Here is a 9,639-nt window from a genome sequence, read left to right on the forward strand (position 1 = left end):
AAAGAAAGCTTAGAAATTGGCCTAAAATTATCTGGAATAGCCAGGTCATGACCAGGCTTCTTAGAGTGGCTGAACTATGGCATGTTTAAAACAAGAAAGGACTGTACCTGTGGCTAGAGAACTGTTAAAAATCATCAGTATCCTAGAACCAACTGCTGCAAATGACGTGGAAATGTTTTAGGGGCTTTGTTGGAATTATATCAAGCTGACAGCTACTGGGCTTCATGCCTGCAAATATGCGACCAAGCAGGGATAAAGAGACAGGACGGAAATTATTAAAAACAGTAGTGTCCTCAATAGCCAGTGAGAAATCTTTGATAGAGTGCAAAATATTTGCCTAATGCTGTCAATTTTGTTTAGAAAGAAGTCCTTAAACTGCTCACAGCTGATTTAGGTGGAATTTATAGTAAGGCAAGCAGCTCTAGTCACCATCCCCGAGGATGGTGACTGAAGCAGGAACAGAAGCAGCAGCTGGAGCAGCATCAGCAGGCGGAGTAGAGGCTATGGCCAGAGAGGTAGCAGTGTCAGCAGGATGGGGACCAGTGACAACCAGCTCTTCAGCACTGGTGGCAGTAGCTTTTGCAGGGCTGAAGATGATAGTGTCGAGATGATAGAACATGGAAATTCTTGGCTCCAACTCAATGATCTTCTCGCTGAGACAGATGCAGCTCTTGCAGCCAGATGTTGAGGTAAGTGGAGTCATGGCTTCTTGAACATATGCTCAGCTCAGCTTGTAAGTAAGTAAGTAAGTAATTAAATAAGTAAGTTTATTTAATATAGCACTTTCACAGAGCAGGTCACAAAGTGCTTCACAAGAGTAAAATCGTTAAGAAAAAGACCATAAAAATAGTACAATATAATGCCAAAAAGAAACAAACACTAAAACATAAGCAACAACATAACTTAAAACACACAAAATACAAACACTAAACGCTATGAGGTGAGACAAAAGCCAATTTGAATAAAGGAGTCTTCAGCTGTTTTTTAAAGACATCAGCAGAGACTACAGATCGTATGTCTATTGGAAGAGCATTCCACAGCGTTGGAGCCACCACTTCAAAGGCATGATCACCGTTTGCCAATGTAAAGATGATAGGATGGGTGTGATGTGAGTCATCCTGCTGGACCTTGTCAACAGCCCTGCAGCAGTGTTTTGGACCATCTGTTGATAGACAACTTGTTGAGGCAGGTGAAAATGGAATTGCAGTAGCCCAGCTGGGATGATGTAATAGTGTGAATAATCATCTCTAGCTCAGGTTGTGATACAACAGACCTGAGTTTGGCAATGTTTCTTAAAGGGAAGATACATGACGGGTGAGCAATTTGATATGTTGATCCAAGTGCCTTGACTGATCAAATAATGACGCTGAGATTTCTAAGATTAGACTGTACAGCCGAAGAAAGGGACCCAATACACTGAGCAGCTTTAGAAGCTATGCTATCTGAAGCAATGATAAGGACCTCAGTCTTATCTGAGTTTACTTGTAAAAACTTGTTAGCCATCCAGTCCATTATGGCAGTTAGACAATTGTACAAAACAGATCAATCTCATCAGGTTTAAAGAAGACATACAGCTGAATGTCATCAGCTTAACAGTGATAAGAGATGCCTTTAAATTTTCTAATAATATGACTTAAGGGAAGCATATACAGAGCAAATAGCACAGAACCCGAGACAGAACCCTGTGGCATACCACAGGAAAGAGCAGCAGTTTCAGGCATGTAGGGACCAATCAACACAGAAAAACTCCTAACGAGAGATAGGAGGAGAGCCAGTCCAGGGTGCTCCCAGAGACACCCACCCACTGCCTAAGCCTTTCAATCAGGATGCTGTGATCTACAGTATCAGAAGCTACACTAAACTCTAGCAACACCAAAACAGCATTCACCCACATCAGAAGACATCATTATGTCATTGGAGACTCTCAGAAGAGCTGTTTTAGTGGAATGCTTCCCAGACCAAATTGGAAGTTATCTAAAATGTTGTGTGCAGTCAAGACAGCAGTGAGCTGTTTGGCAACAACTTTCTATAAGACTTTAGAAATAAAGGGTAGATTAGATATAGGACTGTAGTTTTTTGGGAAGGGATGGGCAAAGGTTAGTTTGAAATAGGCTGGGACACAACCAGATTGCAAGGAGCTATTTATAATAGAGACTAGGCATGGGCTAATAGACCGCAGTCATTTTTGAGCAAGGATGTTGGTAAAATAACTGCAGTGCTGGAGGAAGGTTTCATACTGCCCACCAGATCAGTAAGGTCTTGTGGGGAAATAGGAGAAAAGCAGTCTAAAATTGAGACCCGGGTTGGATAGGCATAAATTGGAGTAGAGGAGGGGATGATGCTAGCCCTGACATCTCTAATCTTATCCTAAAAGAAAGAGAGAAAGTTCCTGCAATCCTTATTTGAAAAGACAGGCACATCAGGAGGTGCAGGAGTGACAGTGTTGTTAATGGTATCAAACAGGACTTTACGGTTGCGTTTACTGGAGATTAGGTTGGCAAAGTAGCCTTCGCATCTTTAACCATGTTGTCAAATTCCGTTAAAAAGTCTTTGTAATGGAGGCTGTTGGTGGATTTCCACAGTTGTTTTACCCTCCAACATTTATGCTGGAAACAATGAATGTTGTCATTTAACCAGGGTGATGAATTGACTAAGGGAACAAGTCTCATCTTACGAGGAGCCACTATATCCAAAATGGTGGAGTAATGTTTGTTAAAGGAGTGGACCAGACGAGTTATGTCTGTGTGAGAAAACTGCAGTGCACTTGGGTCAAAAGCTTCAGAAAACTTCTCAGCTTAGTGATTTAAAATGCAAGAGCACTTTACGTGTTCACTTGGCGGAGAATAGACATGTTGAACAGAACACATTCATCGTCAGTAACATGCAGCTCCTCAGAGCAGTTAGAATCAACATTTAAAGCAAGTGTAAAACAAGGTCCAAAGTATGACCCCTAATGTGTGTAGGGTCAGACACATGTTGAATTAAACTAAAATCAGCAGCAAAGCTACAAGAAATGACATCTACATGAATATTAAAATCACCAACCGAAATAACTCTGTCCAACCTAATGACAGAGGATAAAATAAAAAATCACTGAATTCAGACATAAAAAAACTAGTTTAACCCGGGAGTAAATTAAAATACAATAAAATGGATATGAACGACCAACTTTGGTCATCTGCAGTTCAACGAGGAGGAAGCCCCAGTGCTCACCATCTGACTTTGAAAGCAGTTCCTGAAAACCATGGTGACCACAGTTCGATTGGGGGGCGTATTTCAAGCTCCACTGCCAAGTCTTGGTCAGAAACAGAAAATCAAAGCCTATTGAGATGAATAAATTGTTCAGTATAAAGGACTCATTCACAATGGAGTGAGCATTTAACAGTGCCATCCTGAGGGACACAAACCCACTGCTGGCAATAGCAGAGGCCCGAGCCAAGGGACGCAGGTAACAAGGCTCTGATCTACTATGTACAGCAGAACGTCTCACCAGGGGGGAGGCCCCATGTGTAACAATGGTCTGAATAGGGAAATGGATCGGTGAAGCTGTTAATGCTGGTGGAGGACAAAAGGGGGGACTAGCACTGGAAACAGTGGCAAGAGATGAACCTGGAGAAAAAGAAGTAGGTTCTGGGGGAGGTGTGAAGTGTTCACAGTCAGTCAGTCAGTCATGTGGAGAGGACTGCACTGTATGCTGTATGTTAGGAGCAAACATCCATGAGCCCAGTTTGTTTAGGTGGACTCCATTAGTCCTGAAGAGGGAGAAACAATCCCAAAACAGATTAAAATTGTCTCTACAAGTGGACTGGAGCCAAGTGTGGAGGCTGAGGATTCTGCTGAAACACCCTGTTCCACGTGTCAGTGAGGGAATAGGTCCAGAGACATAAGTAGACTTTCCATAACTACTTAAAAACATTTAAAACATCATTAAAATCATTTTTAGTCAATGCAGACTGCTGACAAACTGCATCATTTGTCCCAAATATGAACTATCACTCGGTTGATAGAGGACAGGAGTGAGCACAGAAGTTCGGGAGTTTATCCAGTATGTCAGGGACTGTGGCACCAAGGAAACAGTGTGTGGCTACGTTGAAGAAACGGATGTTTCTGATTATGGAGTCCCCAACTATTAAAGTGGTTTGGGAGAAAAGGGGACAAGGAGATGACGGCTGTGGGTTCTCCTGGCAAGAGGGTGCATGATCTCTTTCCACCATGTTTGTTGAAGTTGCTGACTGAGGATGGGGTGTCCCAGCAGGCGAGTGTTGTGGTGAGGCTGCAACCTCAGACTTGAGAGAGGATTTCCCTGCTGACTCAGGGCATGGCCCAGAGCATCTGATCGCAGCCTCTTTCAGGAGCTTACAACAGGAAGTGGAGGTCTTTGAATGAGATGAGGGCTGTTGGTTTGGCCTCACAGTAGACTGGCAAACCATCCAAACACTGTTAGCCACCGGTGGTGAAGATACTACAGTGTCAGCAGAGGCCAGTTTTGGATCCAGATGAGTTGGAACCGCTGGAGCATCAGCTGGGTGGAACGAAGCCTCCACAGACAGCAGCGCATAGCAGTTAGAGAGGCTTGGGTGAGGTAGTGAGGCAGCCCCGTCCGAGTATCCCGACTGATGGTTAGGTGTCGAGCAAGAGGAAGGCTGTAGACAGATGGAGGGGTCCCACATAACTGTGTCCTGGATGGCCATTTCCATGAAGCTGGACAATAGTCAAAACTCTTTTTTTATTAAGTTCATCAGAAATCCATTGGATATCCTCCTTAAGGTCAGCAATCTTTTTGTTTGAGTTTTTGGAGTAACACAGTCCTCACAGTTCATAGTAGGCATAGTCATGGCTTTCTGAGCGAGTGCTCAGCTTATTTCTCTAATCACTTAAAATCCAATTGTCCAATAACTAAAATCCTTTGTGTTCTTAAAAGATGCGGATAAAAACAAACAGGATCTAAAAAGGTGCAAGGCAGGAGCAATCTGTTCAAATGTGCGGGATAGGCTGCCACTTTCAATCTTTTTCCTTCTTGCTTACATTGAATGCTGGAGGAGTTGAAGCTGAAGGAGGGAACACAGCAGAAGGTTCAGTAGTACTCTTTTGAGACTGTAACTCAAGCTGGTGGATTTTGATAGTTCTGAAACAGCCTCAAGCTTAGGGCAGCTTAACTGTAGTTCTAACTCCTCTTTAGGTGCTTTTTCTTTTGCTTCAAGTTAAAGATGGGCTAAGCACACCTTTAAGAGGGTACCCACATTAGACAAAGGAGAAGAATCAATAGAAAATGGCTCAAACTGTGGCAGTGAGGGAGGTGGTGTTTTGCCTCAACTGTCTCAGCAGCAGGAGGACTTGACACATCCTCGGACACTTCAGGGTGACTTATGACCAAAGCCACCCCTGCAGCAGCTTCAGGATCATCTGCTGGGGCCTGCTGCTCCAGAACTGCTAGGAGAAACACAACTTTATCTACCAAGCCATTCAGAATGATAGACTTTAACTCCTGCTTAACAAATGACTTAGACACAGGGATATCATAATGTGCAGCAATTACACATAGGTCTTTCCTACAAGTATCAAACTGTTTCAAAGTAGGATTATTCATAAAACTTTCCAAACTAAGCCATATCCTGGACGAGCCCCCAATTATGTTATGATCTTTATGTACTGTCGAGGGGAACACAGGGAGTAACATAAGTTTACTTTAAGCCCTTGCAAAAATGGAACCAAATTGGCAAGAAAAGGCTGCTTAAACACTTGAAGTGCAACAATGAATAGCATTTATTTACAGAAAATGATTAACAGAGATAAATCAACTTAAATTACAGAAATGGAAGCAAATATGGTGCAGCAGTCCAACAGATAGCTCACTGGCCAAATGGCTAGGAGCACTGGTCCAGGGGGTTGATATACAGCTCCACTGATGATAAAATTAATTTCAGGTGTGGGTGATCCAAGCACTCAGAGAGGGGCGTGGCAGACCTGAAACACAGTGAAAGAGACAACTCTCTTCTAAAAAGAGGCCAGAGGAAAGACAGTGGACATAACAATCACATAAAAACTTTTTTGCTCTTTGCAGTAAAGAATAATAAGACAAACAGTACTTAAGGATCTTTATATATCATTGCCACCATAGACAGTGATTCGCTTATCCCCTCTTTATGTTTTAATCAAGAAAACTATTACAAACATACTTTCTGTAAAAACAGAGTCAGAGTTTGCAGTATGGTGGAAAAGAGAAAATAGATATATCTATTGATTAGAAGGGGTGGGTGATACTGAGATACTGAGTAATACCAATATCGATACCTTTTATTATTAATGGTGGCTAATGAAATAGTCGCTGTCCCTACTAATGTGTCATAATAATGAAGAGAATGCATCATTAATTTACTACTTCTGAATGTTTTTTTATTACCTCAGTGGTTTGCCAAACAGTAGACTTTTTACTGTTCTCTGTTAATTACTTAATCACATGCATGTTAAAACACAACCCAGTTTTTAATTTAAAACAGAAAATGTCTATTGTGTGGCTTCTCTGAACTAATGGGTGTTCATGTCCCCAGAAAATGATTTAATGTGAGACACTGGTACAGTATTAATACTTAAAACAAGATTTAGTATCAGTAATATCAATATCTAAAGTATCAGTACTACCAAAGTATTGAGCAGCTATGGCTCAGCTGTGATTGTGGGGTTGATGGTTCGATCCTTGAGGAGAATCAATCGCCATAGGTGTATGAATGTGTGTGTGAAATGGTGAATGGACGGCAAAAATTGTAAAGCAAAAAAGCACTTTAAAAGTGCAGTCCAGTACGTAATTGATTAGTTAGAGTATGTTGGACATCAAGATTGCATAAGGGTAAGCTTATAAGTTCAGTTGCTGAAGATGTTTGGAAGACAGTACATTAAGTACTATTCCCAACCCTGGCAGTATAAAGCCTTTATACGGATATTCAATGGGTCATCTTAGCTGCAGCGACATGGTTGGTGCAATCCGTAATAGCAGGAAGCAGTTGGAATCACAACTGAAACTGAAAGTATCTAGCACTCGTTGCCGAAACATGGATAGAAAGAGAAAACCCACGCCGGTGGTACAGAGAAGGTGCGCTTCTGGCTGATGTGTGTTTTGCTGGCTGATGCTGCAAAGTGTGCTAAGATAACGGATTTATTTACACAGTCTGCAGGTAATGATGAGGACAGTAGTGGAGAGGCAGAAACATCACAGATGAGTGAATAGGGAGCAGGTGCTTTTTCATGCATACATGTTATGTGCTGTGAACTAAAGCTAAATGAACTACCTAAAGACCAAAATGTTTTTGTTAACTTTGGGGTTTCAGTGCTAGAGTCCCGTTGCAGATTTGACCACTTCGATGGTTTAACTAGTCAGACTGCACAAGTGTTTGGAGAAGTTTACACTAAATTTCACTGAAGATTTAAAAAAAAAATGGTCATCAACTTCAACTGTAAATGGGTAAAATAAATATAAATTTGATAATTTTCTTCCACTCATTGATTCTTTTTTTTTTTTTCGCATTATAACCTATAATGAATATAATATTTGATAGTCAGTCAGCAATGAAAATGATTTGTTATATACTTACTCTACAATCTAAACAAACAGGTGAACATGGCTCTGAACAAGAAAGGGAAAGGATGGAGGAGGAGGAAGCAGGAACCAGCACAGAGGTGCATGCACTATAGAATGTTATTATGTGACTGTGAAGTAAATTAGAGTGCAATATATCATTCATATGATTGGTAAATTGGACTATTTTATTTATTTATTGTTGCATTGCAAGATTAATGACAAGTATGTTACATAATACACTACATGTATTTGCCTATGTCAAGGTTGGACTACTCATCATGAATTTAATGAATACAACAATATTTGATGCTCATGTCAGACAGTCCAAATGATATCTTCTTTATGCATTTTCAACAAACAGATGAACCTGAGTCAGACAGGGAAAGTTTTGAGGAAGTCTTTTCAGGGACCTCTATGGTGATATGTGTGACGACCAGCCAGTGCCACTAAACAATAGTGTTTAAAAGTAATTGAAGCGCAGATATGTTTTCCATATAATATACCGTGTAATACACTTTATATTTTTACACTTAATTTTTATTATAGTTATTGTAATGTAAAGTTTGGATGCTAATATTTTTGTCAAATAACACATGCAATGTATTCTTTAGTAAAAGTAGCTTGTAATTTGTGCAACCTAGTTTTGTATTGATTTTTCTCAGATTTATTTGATTTATTTTATGTTTGTTAATTGAATTTTGGAAGAAAAAAAACTTTAAAATCCAAATAAATAAATGATGTTGGTTGTGATCTCTGTCAGTGCTTTGTAAGTGTTGTCAGCTCATATAATGAGTTAATTGTATTTCTCTTGTAAGTGGTCTGGCCGTGTTTTATCTCCTAAACTACCCTCCTTAAGATTGTCAATCAAAGTCACAGACGCAGACATGAAGGCATCAGAAATGACACTCCCATAAGTTTCTGATCATACACATCGCCATTGGGATTTTCTGTGACGGGGATTGCGTTAACAGAAAAGCCAGAGAAACTAATTTACACGAGATCAAAAGCATGAAAGAGCACTTCTGTGGAGAGATGATAAGCCTTCAAGGCCACTGCCAGAGCCCCAGGACAGTGCTCTGGTCTCAGCCATGTGGACTCTTTCTCTGACCACCTGTGTCCATCATTGTCCAAGAGACAAGCCACGGGGATGCTTTAACAGGAATGCCAGAGCAACTGATAAATGGAGAGCACCGGTGAGGAGGCAGATAAACAAAACACAGTCAGAGATAAGTGGTGTGGGTAGGGTGCTGCATGCTATCATGTAGAAAGAAATTTTCATACATTACACTTCAAAAGGTTGATGCCTCTCTGTGTGTCTGTTTGAGTGTGTGTGAAAGCAAGACAACAAACAAGAGTGATTTTTCATAATCATTCTTTAGGCCTAGATATATTTTCTTACCTCTATTGCACCCAATTTGACTGTTACCAGCCTATTGAATAGGTGTTATCATCACACATCTGTCCCAAGTATACGGCTGGTAGGGGCATACTAAAACTACAGTAGGTTCAGGAGGCTGTTATCACCCATTTATTTCAGTGAGCCAATGGTGGTGGAGCCCAGTGGGCACAGAAGGCCTGTTATCAGGCATATGCTGTCACATGAAAGGCTGACATTCCTTTTTTTCTCAGTGGAAAATGCAACCTTTTCAGATAGTTTGGGCATTAAAATGTATTTTGATAACATTTCTACCTAGAAATGTGCATTTTATTTCCATAATCTTTGTTCAATAAATGCAAATGATGTTTAGTTTGTTAGTTAAAAATAATGGACGTAGCCACAGTGACATCACCCATTGGTTTGTGGACTCCCACTTTGAAGCCACGAGTTTGGCAGGTTGACCATGGCCATCTTTATTTTTTTAGAGCCAGAAGTGATGAGAAGTGACCATATTTGAACGAGAACATGGAGCTGGGGAGGAGCTCCCCAGGGTCCAACCAACACCTCATGTACCGCCGTGGTAGCAACTTGTCAATCACAGGGTAGCTATGCCCTAAAGCATACCCTGCTTTAACGTCTATTTTACTCTTAATGGGACCAAAATTTATTGGGACTCATACTGTATTGA

The 9,639-nt window shown here is 40.9% G+C and overlaps 1 long non-coding RNA gene across 1 annotated transcript; it reads left to right on the forward strand.

The window, feature by feature from the left end:
• The first annotated feature begins 244 nt into the window (after window positions 1-244).
• On the forward strand, window positions 245-8,123 carry LOC121899324. The gene is made up of 3 exons (XR_006096682.1): window positions 245-689; window positions 7,607-7,671; window positions 7,935-8,123. It is a non-coding gene; the product is annotated as an uncharacterized LOC121899324 (long non-coding RNA).
• Window positions 8,124-9,639: the final 1,516 nt, after the last annotated feature.

The sequence above is a fragment of the Thunnus maccoyii genome, chromosome 6 (genome assembly GCF_910596095.1).
Source record: "Thunnus maccoyii chromosome 6, fThuMac1.1, whole genome shotgun sequence".
Lineage (NCBI taxonomy): Eukaryota > Metazoa > Chordata > Actinopteri > Scombriformes > Scombridae > Thunnus > Thunnus maccoyii.